Source organism: Rhamphochromis longiceps, linkage group LG17 (assembly GCF_057381845.1).
Source record: "Rhamphochromis longiceps isolate RC_006_pf linkage group LG17, R_longiceps_female_GT1.1, whole genome shotgun sequence".
Lineage (NCBI taxonomy): Eukaryota > Metazoa > Chordata > Actinopteri > Cichliformes > Cichlidae > Rhamphochromis > Rhamphochromis longiceps.
Genome location: NC_140573.1, coordinates 2606120 through 2621409, shown reverse-complemented (window position 1 = coordinate 2621409; position 15290 = coordinate 2606120). Strand labels below are relative to the sequence as shown.

Sequence of the window (15290 nt, the reverse complement as noted above, 5' to 3'; positions counted from 1 at the left end):
TTGAGCCAAGTAGGATGCCGCCTGGATGGGTTAGTCAAAGTCATGTGCAGCCTTTCATTCTTCTTTCCTGGCTTCCTGTGTCCCAAACTCTCTCCCTTTTTATCTCGTCTCATTTTGCTCTGCTCCACACATCTGCTGTATTATCTGCCTGTCTATCTGCCTACAGTTCATCTGACAGGTTGTATACATGAAAACAATTTAAGAGTAAATTCACTGGAAAGAACCTCATCCGTGCACCTTGCCCGATGGCCTGATGACTCAATGAAAAGAGTTTTGTGCAACTCTGAGCTAGAACTCTGTGAGCTGTGAGTTACTCCTCATCCTGTTTTCCACAGATGAGGAGTAAGAGACATACTAAACCCTTTAGTCCTTTACTTCTGTGGCTAAAACAGATCTCCAGAGACTCTTGCAACAGCCTCGCATATGAGTGCAGTCAGCAACAGCACACAGTAATAGTTGACATGCAGTGACGTGGAACCGGCAACACGACACATTACAGTAAATCAGAGAGATGCACCTAAAAACGTCCACATTTATCCTGCATTTAAAATATTTTAAATGCTGTACATGTGCATTTTCACAAGTAAAAGAAAGAAGGACAAATTGTAAAAATGAAACCCTCAGCCATTCACTTCCTTTCACAAGAGTGATGTTGTGATGTTGGCTCAAGCGACCGCTTTGAAGAGTCAGACAGACATAAACATAAAGGATCCTCATCAGAGAGGTTTTACTTAATGGTTTGAAAACAATTATGACTGCCACGATCTCCACCATGAAGCATCACAGACATGTTTACCGGAAGCCAATTATGCAGACTAACACACACAAGGGCATTTTAATTCGCTTTGTTTGATCTCTGACAATACAAGCCCATATTGTGTGTAGGTCATGGACCAATGTGATTGTGATTATATGAGAAGATTAATATCACTGCCTAACATTCAGTCCTGTTATAGGAAAAGGTAACCAGAGCCCTGTTTAAAAACTTTAAAGTGACCAAAGTACTTTAATTGAGCTACACGTGAGCACCAACAGATTGAGTTCATTTTAAAATGAAAGAAAATGTAACAAAAAATCACTCATTTAAAGAGCATGAGCTTTGTGTATACAAGCTCCTCACGGCCATCACTGGCTCATCCTAAAAGGCATTTGCAACTAATTACACTGAGCTTGAATGGGCGTCTGTTTGGGGAAAGGTTGTTTGGACACTTTGCTGTGCTGCCAGCTCAGATGGTGTGGTTCAACACGATGTGGCACCTCCTTTGTCGTCTGCTTTTCATCTGTCAGAGACAAAGGGGAAGGTAAGGGCTACAACTAACGTTGCATATAGGGAGAAACAGCCTCAGCGCTGCGTGTGAGTGAAAAGCTGCAGGTGACTAATTGGTGTCTGTACTGTTTCAAACAGCCGGACCGAGTCTGTATCGTGGATTATGTTAAGATGGCCATATTTGAATACACGTCTTTATGGGCTTTTAAAAGCGCAGTATGCAATATCTCATGGGCATAATGACACAAAGTAAAGTGGGAGCAGGAGCTGCAATCGTTTCTGATTCACTCTTGTTGATAATTAAGGTTGAGTTTATGTTTCCGATCTAGTTAAATAGATGCAAATAATGCAGAACATCATGCACAATGCTAGCTTACCATTATAACTTGAGTCAACTACACATGCAGATGCTGTGCTGACAGGTGTGGGGGAGCCCGGGACTCGTACCTGCTGCCAAACTGAGCTTACTAAAAGAAACACTACAAACGCTCACAAAGCAGTGTACACAAGTGGGTAAAATAAATAACAGCATCAAGCGCCGTAATAGCCAATAAAAGGATACAATAAGACATAATACTATAAACAGGTAGTTTTAAAATGCATAAATAATAAATAAATAAACATTTTCAACACTAAGCTTGTTTAAACAATTAACTTTTCAGCTATTTTTTAAAGAATCTACAGAGTCAGCAAAATGTAAAATGTTCCACAGCCTTGGTGTTGCAGACAGAAGGGATCTGTTCCCTGTACTCTTTAGTCTCGTACAGGGAACAACTAACTGAATCTGAGCCTGTGAATGAAGAAGCAGTAGCTGAGATAATCTGGAGCCTAGTGCTCTAATTAACACAAGAGACAACGATTTTATATGTGAGTCGAAGTGCAGAGAAGAATCAAATATTTAATTCAATTCAATTTAGTTTTATTTATACAGCAACAAATCACAACAACAGCCATTTCAAGGCGCTTTATATTGTAATGTAGACCCTACAATAACACACACAGAGAAAACCCAGCAATCATATGACCCCCTATGAGCAGCACTTTGGCGACAGTGGGAAGGAAAAACTCTCTTTTAACAGGAAGAAACCTCCGGCAGAACCAGGCTCAGGGAGGGGCGGGGCCATCTGCTGTGATTGGTTGGGGTGAGAGAAGGAAGACAGGATTTATATAACAAGATTTCAAATGCAGGACTTAGCAGTCTTGCAAAAAGACGCAAGAGCCCGACTGTAACTCAGGAGGAGCAATAATCTCAGTCTTGTTGGTATTTAAAAAAAAAGGGTAATTGTTGGGTTTCTTTAGTAACCTGAGTCAAGCAGTGGCCGTAGACATGAGGGTTAGAAGACATATGCAGCTGAATATCATCGGCATTAAAATGATAAGGAATGCCATTAAAAGATTGAAGAATGCTAGCTAAAGGAAGCATGTAAGAAAGAAATAAGACATCAAAGGATGCACTGAGATCAAGCAGAATGATTATAGATTATAGAACAACTCTCTGCATCAGACGCCAATGTAGGACCAAAGCTGGTGCGAGTCCCAGACAGGACAGATGGCTAATATGTCTAAGGATAAAGGTTTCATTTTAGATTTCAAGTCCATCACCTTGGCCCTGTGACAGACTGGCGACCTGCCCAGGGTGTACCCCGCCTCTCACCCTATGACAGCTGGGATAGGCTCCAGTGCCCCCCGCCCTGGAGAGGATAAGCGGAAGCGAATGGATGGATGGATGGAAGTCCATCACCTTATTTACAAGCTGATTAAGAAATGTGTTAAAAGCGTCATCAGCATGTAACACAGCATGTTGAGTTGTAGAAGAAACACCTTTGATAGTATCACATAAATCCTTGGATTATTCTTATGACAATTTATGCGATTGTGGAAATAAAAGTATCTAGCCTCTTTCATGCATCATTATAAGAGTGAAGGCCGTGAGTTTGATTATTTAACCAGAGTGAGTGGGAACTGACAGCTGGATAGTTTGTAAGAAGTTAACAAGGAGCTCCACATTATCAAAAAGAAGAAAACAGTTATCGATAAAGTGGCTGCGCTAAAGACAAACTTCAGAAAAAGACTCTGAGTTACAGGAAACATTAAAGGAGACTGACTTATGGTCACTGAGAACAACTTCACTTATGTTCACACGGTCAATAGTAACGCCATGAGTGAAGACAGAGTCCAAAGTATGACTGGCAACATCACTACCCCCAGATACATGCTGAGCAAAGTTCAGAGTGCATGATGCTCAGGAACTCCTCAGTACTCTCTGATGTATGTTAAAGTTCACTTTTTACTGTTTAGTCTTTTTCTTTATAATCGTATGGGGGGCATATGTCAGACGTACGTTTTAGAAAAACCAGCACAGCTATTTACAATAAAAATTCAGAACTTGACAGTCTTGACACATTTAGAGTCTCACAAAAAATGCTTTTCCATGAACATCAGTCAAAAAACAAAGAAACTGTTTTACCAAACTAACAGATATATTATATTTTTATTTTATTGTTTTGCTTAGCCACAGAAACCCATGCTAATGCCGAGGAGGCTTGGAACTCTGCAGTTATTGCAGTCAGCACTCGGCCACCTGTGACTGCACGCGGTCAGGGATGCTGGTTTAGCTCAGTGGGTGAGCAGGTGACCATATGCCGTATGGCTGGACAGCAGTAGGCCCAGGTTTGAGTCTGACCTGCAGCCCTTTGCTGCATATGTTCCCCCGTCTATCTGCACTGTCTGTATCCATAAAAGGCCAAAATAACTGTGTGTGCTGTGATTCCTAAACACTTCCTTCTGTAACGTCATTTTCTGTTTCACCAAGATGCTTAAACTGGTCTATAATATAAAATCATATATACACATTAGTGTGGTTTGAGTTAGTGCTGAACCATGCTTGTCATCGTGGTAATAATCAGTGGGCTACAAGAGGCAGTGGTACAGTTCATAGAATAAACACACATACTGAGACAGTATGAAGAAATGCCAGCTAGCAGCAATGAACAATAGAAAAGTGTGCAAGTAAACAAAAGTCAAGCCACAGTCGCTTTTGTGACACTTTTTGCTCCCTGTGGGCAGCTGTGGCTCAGGTGGAAGAGCAGATTACCAGCCAATTAGAAGGTCAGTGGATCAGGCCCGGACTCCTTCGGTTGAAGCATCCTTGGGCACAGAACTCGGATTTCCCCCAATGCGTCGATTGGAATGTGAGTGTGTGTACAACTGTTAGAAAGCACTTAGGCACAGATACACACTGTATGATTGTGTGTGTGATTGAGTGAATGAGACTTGCAGCAGAGAGCTCTGAGTGCTCAGTTGGCACTCAAAGGTGGGATGTAAGTGCCAGTCCATTTGTCAGTTACACAACTGAATCATATGTTCAAAACAAGCTCCTTCAGTTTGCCACATTCAACAAAGAAGCATCAAAGAGACGAGCAGTCTGTGCTCATGTTTCCTGGAACAAACTATTTGAAACAATGGATGCATAACAGTCCACACAATTCAACTAATTCGTGGCAACTTTTCTGAACTTCTGCTTATTGCGTAAGCGTTAAGTGCTCATATGTTTGTTTGACAGAGAGATTAGAGGGAGGTGGGGAGCTGTGTAGAAGGAGGAGGAAGGCATTTCACTGGATCTACTTTGCCTCAAACAGTGCCACTTCCTGCCCCTGAGCTGTTGCTGACATCTGACAGCAGTGCCCCAACACTGACTCAGTGGCTGCTGCTTCCACTCACATGCACGCATTTTCTAATTACTAGAGAAATGTTTATGCTCCACGTCTCATCAAATGAATTAGGCGCCTTTGCTGATGGACCTACACCCCCACTCCCACACTGGAATTATATTCTGAAGGGCACAGGGAGTAAATGAGAAAGGGGGAGGATGCAGCTTTCCTTTCAGGTAGGATACTGGCCTCTGAAGGTTTCTAGTGTCTGGATTCTAAGTTGAATAATTACATGCTCTGTTTACTGAATACCAATGCTATTTTATGGCAGGAATTAATAAATAGGTAAATCAGAGGTTACTTTACTTCAGAATGCATTTTTCTGATAACTTTTTATTTTTACTTCCTACATTTTAGCACAAACACGTATAAATGGACGGGTTGTTATATAGTGCTCTTCTACTCTGAGCACTTAAGGCACTTACACAACTTGCCTCTTTTGCTATCTAACACTCAGATGGATGCGTGGGAGTATATTGCCCGAGCAACTTGGGATTAGTATCATGCCCAAAGATATTTGGTATGCAGACGGGCTGCTCCAGTGTCCATACCAAACATCAGTAACCTTGTAATGCCCTGCTTTAGCTCCTGAGCTATAGCCACCCCAGTCTGTGGGTTCTCCTCCCTACATTTTCAAAACACATTCACTACTTTAGGTTTCATTGAAATTTTAATTTCACAGCACTGCACACCTTCAAATGTCCTAAATAGAGGGAACAATAGCACATTAAAGACAGTCTTATTGGTGTATCCATCACTGTGGCATACAAAGTAATAGTTGCAGTTCTACACACGTCTCTGCAGTTTCTCTCGTCCTGTGATTCCCTCAAACTCCAATCCCCACACCATCAAAATAAAAAATACAAACAGCAAGAAATTTAAAAGAAAAAAATAAAAAGAATTAACCATAAATAAGAAGGATGTAACACTCTCAACCCATAGCTGGACTGGCCATCGGGCATACCGGACATTTGCCCGGTGGGCCGATGGTGATTTTTCGTTTTTATGGGCCGATGATTTTTATTTATTTATTTTTTATGACAGTATAAACAATGAGAGGTGGTGGATTGGCCAGATGCTGGCCGATGTGTAAAAATAACTCCGTTGTTTGGTGGTGGCATCACGGAGCTTCCACAGAGGCCAGCAGGTGGATGAGGGAAGGGGAGGCAGGAGGAGAGCCCCGAGGCGGCCGCCGGTCCGAGTGTCAGGTGAACTGAACTTCAGGTAAGAAGTTATGACCTGCAGTCTGTCTGGGTCAGATATGAACCAAGCCTCGCCTCTGTCAGTGCGCCCCAGGGTGGCTGTGGCTACAATGTAGCTGCCATCACCAGTGTGTGAATGTGTGTGTGAATGGGTGGATGACTGGACGTGTAAAGTGCTTTGGGGTCCTTAGGGACTAATAAAGCGCTATACAAATACAGACCATTTACCTTTTTTTTTTTTCAAGTTTAGGTGGAGTTTATTTTCGTTGTGCTGAGTTTTTACTGTCAGTTATAATAACTCGTACTGCGTGCTAGCTAGCATGACGGAGTTTCTACAGCTGGGTGGTGCTATGATGATGTTGAACTTTATTTTGTTCATAAGGTTAGTTAGTAGAGTTTCCAACCGTCCCCTAAAAAACTGAATCGTCTCGTATTCAGAGAAAATATTACGCGTTTCGTGTTGAGCTGAAAAGGAATACAGTTTATCCCGGACTTCTGCTACAATGAAAAAGACAAAAAGATGGATTTATTCTGTGTCTTTACACTGTCAGCTGCCTCTTCTTCTCTCATTCAATCATGAAACTGATCAGTGATCAGCTGATCGGCTTTTCTCTCTTGTTTGTTTATCGCCCACTTTGCGCCAGAAAGAGGAAACCAGCGGATGTCGCGCTAAACAACAGCAGCAGTTTAAGCTTGATCAGCTGTTGTTAGAATTTATTTAATATTAATTTCTAGTATCAGCTGATGTTTGCTGGAGCCACAGCTGTAAAGCTGCTGGTCATGATGTCGGTTTGGATATGTGGTGAGAGGGAAACATGAAGATGAAACCAGGAGATGTCCTTACTGAACCATCAGAGCTGAACAGGTGATGGAGAAACAGGTTTACCTTTTAGGTGACATGAATGAGTTGAAGGGAAGTTATGAACTGTTTCTGAGAGACAAATAACACCAGGATCCTTTTCTAAGTAGCTGACAGCTGGTAACTGTGCAGGGGCGGATCTAGCAAAGTGTTGCCAGGGGGGCAGGTAGGGCATTAACAGGGAGAGGGGGGCACAAAGAAATACTTTTCTTTCTCATTCTCATTTAAAATATCTAGCTTTTAAAAAATAATTGTCTGAATCTTACAACCAAAGTTTTTATCTGATGTAAAATGTATAGAAATCATACATAAACCAACAAGACAGCGTACATCACTGTCACCACAGCGTCTGTTTTCATTCAAAGGCTTTATGGCTTTTCCTGTAATACCAGGGGGGCCGGTCTCTAGTCAAAATGCCCGGGGCGATTTTTTGTCCCAGTCCAGCCCTGTCTCAACCACAAAAAGAGTAAATGAATTAAATGTGTACTATTAAACATTAGGTCTCTCTCCTCTCAGTTCTTTTTAGTAAATACTTTAAAAATTAAACCGCACATTCAGTTACTGTGCCCTACAGAAACTTGGCTACAGCAGGATAAATACGTTAGTTTAAATGAAACAACACCGCCGAGTCATACAGTCAGAATCCTTGAAACCCAGGCCAAGGAGGAGGAGTGGCAGCAATCTTTCACTCCAGCCTATTAATCAGCTAAAGACCCTGGAAAAGATCTAACTCGTTGAAAGCCTGGCTCGCTGTCATGTGGACCCTAACCAGAAAGGTCACAAACAAGTTTTAGTTCTTATCTAGCATCCTCCTGGCCTTAATCAGAATTTCTGTCTGATTTCTCAGACTTTTTATTTAACTTAGTGCTGAGCAGAGATGGGCAGTAACGTTACTTGTAACGCGTTACTGTAATCTGATTACTTTTTTTAAAGTAACGAGTAAAGTAAGGGATTACTATTGCAAAAACGGTAATTAGATTACCGTTACTTTCCCGTAGGAACGCTGCGTTACTGCGTTACTAAAACCGTGATTTTTTGCGAGAATGTCTCATGACAGTGACGTAAGCGAGTGCGACGTTCGTGACAACAGCTGTGTGCAGATCAACAGTGGATCATATATCGAGTGCAGAGAGAGTATGAGCGTGCAGCGTTTAAAGCGTGGAAGTACTGACCTTACTTTGAGTTTGATTCCATAAAAAGTGACAAAAACATTAGTGTCCGCTGTGCGTGGGAAGAAAACTTCTTTTTACAGCGAAAAAACCCCTAAACTTCCAACAAGCACCGAGTAGCTACGACGTAATGGGAAACTCACAGAGAAACTCACGGATTCTTCCACTGACCGCTGCACACCTGCACCAGGGTAAACCTCCGCCTACCCCACTCCTGCTTTACAGGTGGAAATAGAGCAACAGGACCGCTGAGTCTTTGACTTTATTTATTTTCTGCTGTGTTTCACTTGCATCTATTTGAAAGACTGAGTGTAAACACAAAAAATATTTTATTTTATGTGCTGGAATGTGCAGAAAATAGGTTTAAATGTTAAACTAATTTCTTCAAGTCAGAGAATGTTGCATATAATTTAATGTTTGCTTGATGCATAAAGTTAAAAGATTAAAACTGATAAACAAGTTTTAAAAAGAGACTTTTCCATTTGATTACATTTTGTATGATGGATTATGCAGAAAAAGTAGAATTGGGCTGAAAGATCTATCGCTTTATCACCTCTTCAGGTTGTAAATCGTGTTTTTAAAAAGCAACTAAGTAACTAAGTAACTAAGTAATTAATTACTTTTGAAAATAAGTAATCAGTAAAGTAACGGGATTACTTTTTTGAGGAAGTAATCAGTAATTAGTTACTGGTTACTTTTTTCAAGTAACTTGACCAACACTGGTGCTGAGTTCAGATAAAAGAACAGTTGAAAAGCTTTCAGTTTATCAGAAATGCTGCAGAAGAGCACTACCTTAACAGGAGTGACCATATAAGCTTCTTTTAACTGACTCTGTGTTGAATTAAGAATTTCATTTTAAATTATTTTATTTTCATACAAAATCAGGTCCCATCAGGGTACTTCACTTTCAGACTGCAGGCTCTGTTGTGGTTCCTGGACTTTCCAACAGTAGGATGGTAGACAAAGCTCTCTCCTGTCAGGCCAATCTTTTTTTAGGTTTAGGACCAGAAAAATACATAAATAAAGAAGCTCTCACTACCACTGCTTACAGAATAGTAACCCATAAGTTTACCTGTGCTTTTATTGTAACTGTACATTCTTCAGCCATCATATTAAAACCACCTGGATTATGTATACCACACTTCTGTAGGTACTTTGTGTTACTTACATAAGTGCTGTGTGAGCCCAGCTTGTTCCTCTAAAATAGCTCGGATTCATCAGAAGACAGGCGTTTCTCCTGGTGTCGGAATTTTCCACATCTTCTAATACGGCAAACAAATGTCAATAACAGCTGGCCACAACCAGACCAACAAAACAACTTTAAGGGAATTTACCACCAGGCCCAAAACAAACAGTACAGTTAGCAACAAGCCTGTGAAGACAGTCATTAGTGGAAGCCAAACAGACCCACAACCTCGGTCACACAAGCCTAGTGCCTGACAACCTCTGATGGCTAGAGGAAAATGTATAATGTGGTGTCTGGCTGTCGCCTGGGGAAATCAGCAAATCAGCAACGAGAGTGCTGCCCCCAAAAACCTCATGTGATTGTTTTGGTCACTCACAGACTGCTGCAGTCACTTCTCTACAAACACAATTTACTCTCCAAGTTGTAGTGAATCTTCACAACCTCACACAACACGCGAGAGCATTTTCATCTTCAAAGTAAACATTTGTCTTCCAAGTACAAGTTGTGTAACACAAAACACACATTTCAAAGGCACAACTTTTCCTTTAAAGTCACAGAGTACACCGTTAGCGTCACACAGTTCCATTGTTTGTTTGCAAGTAGCTGGCAGATAAGTCAGCGTGATATATGCAAACTTATGGTTCGTGTCACGTGTTTTATCACAGCTTGCTTATTGTAAGTCTGAAGCTTCTTTTAGACTTCTACTTCCCAGGTGAGGACCAAAAACAAAGAGGCATGAATGTATTACAACAGTATAGCAAGCAATCATGTAGTAAACTGCGACATCCCAAACAGTTACCAGTTACCATATCATATGGAGGCTGTATTTAGTGGACATCTGATTGACAGCTGCTCTAAAACCAACTAAAGTCTTTACCGCTACATACTGATTTAGGTTTTCATCCCCCAAAATGAATGCGAGCTTATCCATGAGTCTGGGTGACAGAGAAAACGAAACATAAAGTTTGTACTTTGTTTGGAAACCATAACATGTCACAGTCTATCGCTCAGGCTGAGACTGTGGTTGGATACAGAGCCACAAAGCAGCTGTGTGGTTGCCAAGTCAAGACCGCTTATGTCATCGGGGCTTTGTCTTTCAACTCTGTATAGAGTGAGATGGACTGAAGGCTAAGGCCGGTAACAGTCTGTGTGGCATTTCTTTCCTCCTTCTGCACTTTTTCTGAGTGGCATTACTAATTGCCAAGAAGCAGGCTGTAGATGTTGCCTTAAGGCCTCGTTATCTATATATAAAACTGGAGCCTTGGTGAATCTGACCTGCTCCACTCAGAGTGTGCAAGGAAGTGTCAGAAAGACAGACAAGCGAGAGCGGGAGGTGCAGCAACACACTCAGCGATGGGTGGGATGGATTTCTGTGAGTGTGTGAGCTGAGTTATATCATCTATGTGTGTCTGTAGGTAGCCAGTGAGGAGAGGCTGACTGATGACGGAGGTGCAGACACCAGGCAGACAATGGCCTAGTATCTCTCTGCCATTTCGTCTTCATGCCCTCCCACCTGCTCTGTCTCCCTCATCATCCATTCCTCCCATGAGATGCACTTTTTCTCTCTTTCTCTGGGTGTTCGTCATTACCGCGTCACTCTGGAATCCAGCGTCAAGCTTCTCCTCGTGTCATTTTGGGATTTATTTCTTAGAGCAGAAGAATGTGGTTAGAATTAGGCTTAACCTAAAGGTACGTGACAGGGTGGTGTAGGTTTTGAAACAGGCAACGATGCAAGGCAGCTGTCACTTACTCCAATAGTCAAATGTGCACATTGTTTACCAAGATCTCAATATGCGCTGTTGTTACGTGTACAACAGAAACCTCCTGGCAACTGGGAAAAACCAGTTACCCTGTAAGTGACAAGTGTCGGGTAACCACAGGGTGGCTTTGCAGACAACCCACAGCTCTGCAGCAGCCAGGTCACTCACTCCCTGGATCATCACATGCTGAAATGGAGCTAACCTTTCCATAAAAGATGAAGGAATGGTGCATGATATAAAACAAAGAAATAACAGGCATCTTTGTCATTTTAGGAGGGTTCTTTTGAATTGGAATACCTTCACTAATCTTGTGGAGTTTCTCTTCCCTGAACTATGAAATCCAAGTTTCTTTTATTCCCAGTGCTCCTGCTTTTAAGCACCGGGAATGTTTTCAGTTTCAGCTTGGGAAACCTGTGCACAATACTACTACATTTTGCGGCTCTAGCCCCGTTCTGCATATGCACACACTCACACAAGCACATGTGCAGTTACGCAGGCTCGAGCAGCTCGCCCCACATACTCTTCATTTTACAGCACAGGGATAAAAGTTCACATTTTTCCATAACAAGCTAACTGTATCAGCTAATGGAAGCGTCTACAGACAGGGCAACGCTCATAATCACTATATCAAATTTCCGTGGCGAGCGTTGTCGGCACACTCATTTTAGACAATCACTCTAGTGGGGGCACAGTACTGATGGGAGGAGAATTCAAGTTAGGAGATAATAAGAGAGCATCCGTGTGTGTAGGATTTGAACCTTGTGAAGATAAATATGGCCTGGAAATGCTCATTTCTAGTGCAACATGTCGCGAAGGTAGACTGAGCACACAGATCATCTCCCGTGGTCACCAGAGCTCGAGTCCCAGCCATGACAAAAGCACAAGAGAGTGAGAGGTTTCTAATGGAGCTGCACAGGCCAACTCCCTCTGGAACCTCGAAATTGCGTTGTAGTTATGTCATCATCAACATAATCTATGGCTTTGTTGTTTCTTTACATGTATTGACACTGATTTTCAATATTTAGCTGAACTTTTGACCATACAAACTCTTTCAACCTTGAATATGAGCCAGACCTTCAAGATTTTGCAATTGTTTTGGTGTGAAAAAACCAAATCAGTCTACATTGTTGATTTCTTTGGACACTTGTTTATTGCTTGACAAACTTTCTCAAAACTAAAGAATTTTCCAGTAAAATATCTGCAGGTGTTTTTTTATCAAGAAACATCAAAGTTCTCAAGAACTTTGGACGTGAGGTCAAGCTCGATGTGTTCGCAGCACAGATGTCAGATCCTCATCCAGGTGTTTTGATGGTAGAGAAAGCACAAAAAAGGTTCTCTACCATCTAATGCAAATGTGACATGTTGCTTCTTACTTATGTCCAGAAAAGTAAAGCTGATAGTTCACTTTAAAAGACGATGCCATGCGGAGCCACACTGTCAGGAGAGACATACCAAGCAAATGCTCGGAGAACTCCGCGGCCCCTTACATTGATCCACAACTGTCATGAAGTTTATAGACACGAAGGACAAACATGCTGGGCTACCACATGCTGCCAGAAAAGCTTCAGCGTACCTTGGCATTTGTTCTCCAAGCATCTTGAACTCTGCTACAGGAACAAAACACAATTCTTTCACTACGATCTCACGCCATCGTTTGGTGTTCAGAGTGCATCAGTGTAAAATCTCCCCTGTAAGATCCAACCCATCAAAAAATATCCAGAACATTCTGATGTTTATTAACCCTTACCACAAGATCCACAAACATTTTTTCGCTATATCATGTTGTGTATGACATATTTATTATATTTTTAATATATATTTATTATATATTTTTATATCACATTTGATACTTTGGGCATTTTTGGCAACTTTTCTTAACAACGTTAATTTTAGGCAAAAAGGTTTTGTCCATAACATTTTGAAATTATGGCAAGTATTGATCATGTTGCTGAGATAGAGGTCTATCATATATGATACAAAGGGCATTATATATTATATATATAAACTACTGTAAAGCCAGTAGCATATGATTCACACTCATTCAGCTAAAGGAGAATGATTCCTTCCAATGGGGCAAGAAAAACCATGCGAGCAAAACGCCCCTGTACAGAATGAGAGCTCCACTCATTGCTTAGAAGTTTCAGGTTCTTCAGTGTTTTCTGTGAGTTACAAAATGCTGCTGGTGACTTTGCTGAGGAGGTCAGTTTTGTCTTATAGTATATCAAGACATGAAGTGGATAACGAAAGCACTCCCTGATGCAGACACAGCACACTGCTGTGTTGCAATAACAGCTAATGAACAACTTCAGGAACCCAGAATTTTCTTTACATTGGACTTACTGTCTGTAGTGATTCAATGCAATGGAGAGGTGTTTACCAGCAAAGCAGACGTGTTAAAGAGCTCAGCCACTCTGCAACAACAAAGCCTGCATCACAGCAACATTTCAGTAGTTGCCAATTATATTTCAATCTGTTTACTGGAGTTAACATCAGAAAACGGTAGTTATGCACAGGAAACATACTAATAAAATCACTTGGGCAAACACTGACACTGTGGTTGCATGCAGTCTTATTGGTCATTATAACCCCCAATGTTTGCCAATGCTGATGTCACCATAACGCCCTCCATCACCCCACATCCTCCTTACGTTGTGCTAAGATGTTTATTAGTTTGATTTGGTCAGATCCACCCCATGACCATTACCTCCAGTTTCAAAAAGCAAAGATGGAAGTCTTCAGAAATCAGACTTGACACTATACACATAACTGTCTTTTGTGCCAGTGCTTCTACAGCATCGCCCTTACTTTCAGTACAGGCCACGGTTTATTTGGTTCTTAAGACGTGTCTATTTACAAAGCATGAAGAGTGCATCTGGAGGTCTCTGAAACACAGGTGCTCTGGACCTGGGAAAGATGACAAATGAGAGCAGCAGTCTGGGCTATCATAAATTTCTCGGTCAATGCACTTTTAAGAAATGGGGAGTAAAATGTCTCTTATAAGCACTTCTTTTGACACAGTTTTTCATGATCCTCTGAATGTTTCACTACACTGCTGAGTGATCATCCACTGATATGGAGTGATGCTGATAATAAAGACACAGAGATGACCTTAGAGCTGCGGAGAGCAAGCACAGAGACTCTGCTGCTTCCAGGTGCTTCCAGGAATAGCAGAGCCACTAATGGCGCTGGCCAGCAAAGTGGGCTGTAATGCCTGTTGATGGAAAACACAGCCGGCCAATTACAGCGACCATATCTAATCACCAGGGTCAAGGGTCAACTCCCATCCACCATCTGTCTTCATTTGGCGTCTCTGTCATGAGCTGTTGCTTCATTGCCAGTGAAGAGTTTAAAAGACCTGAATGTACAGTCATGAGGCAAAGGGAGGACAGTGCATGACACGTACACAGTGAACAGTGATGTCTTAGCTGACATTCAAGGTCCATCCATAGTGCACTTCACAAACATGCTCACACTGATTCAAAGGTATCTGTGGCTGATGGGACAGATCTGCTCAGACAGCAACATTACGGAGGGACATCATAACCTTGAAAAGTCTGGAGCCTCCTGCCGTCTCCTCTCAGAGGAGAGAGAGAAGCTGTTGTCATTCAGCACACATGGTTTAGAAAGACTGAGTGTCAAGTGTAATAAATCACCCTGTCTATGCAAACAGAAACAGAGACAGATCCGCGTGTATTCTGAGACATTAGTGTGCACAGTCAGTAATTATGCATGTCTAAAGGGTCAGTTCATCCAAAAATGACATCATTGTGAGATAAGAGCACATGCTGATAGTAGAGAAGAGAGTTCATGGAAAGATCAAATGGCAAGTTGTTGTTGTTGTGCTTTAAACTCACTGTAAAAAGTGGAAGATGTTCTACTGACAGTAGATGTTGTAGCATTTTATTTTAAAAAGTTAAGCTAGCTCTTGTGGATTAATAATAATTCTCCTCTATATGTACTGCATCACATCCTGTCTGGGAACTGTTGGATTTGAACTAAATATTAAAGTTTCTATTTGAAGTTTGAAAAACCCCACAAAGCCAGAAAGACAACGAGTTTCTCCAACTAGAGATTAGAGGGTTTTTCCATAGCATTCCTTGGATGCATTATTTTTTTCAGTCAGTCACTTCTCACTGG

At 41.6% G+C, this 15290-nt stretch overlaps 1 protein-coding gene across 3 annotated transcripts in view; it reads right to left on the bottom strand.

The window, feature by feature from the left end:
* Positions 1–15290, bottom strand: part of scube1 (signal peptide, CUB domain, EGF-like 1) — a 124515-nt gene that overhangs the window by 100873 nt on the left and 8352 nt on the right. Inside the window, exon 1 of one of the 3 annotated variants that reach the window (XM_085386345.1) lies at positions 9376–9598. The exons of the other annotated variants lie outside the window; for them this stretch is intronic. The gene's annotated coding sequence lies outside the window, so the exon portion shown is untranslated. Of the gene's footprint in view, positions 1–9375; positions 9599–15290 lie in introns of those variants that run through there. 3 annotated transcript variants of the gene reach the window in all.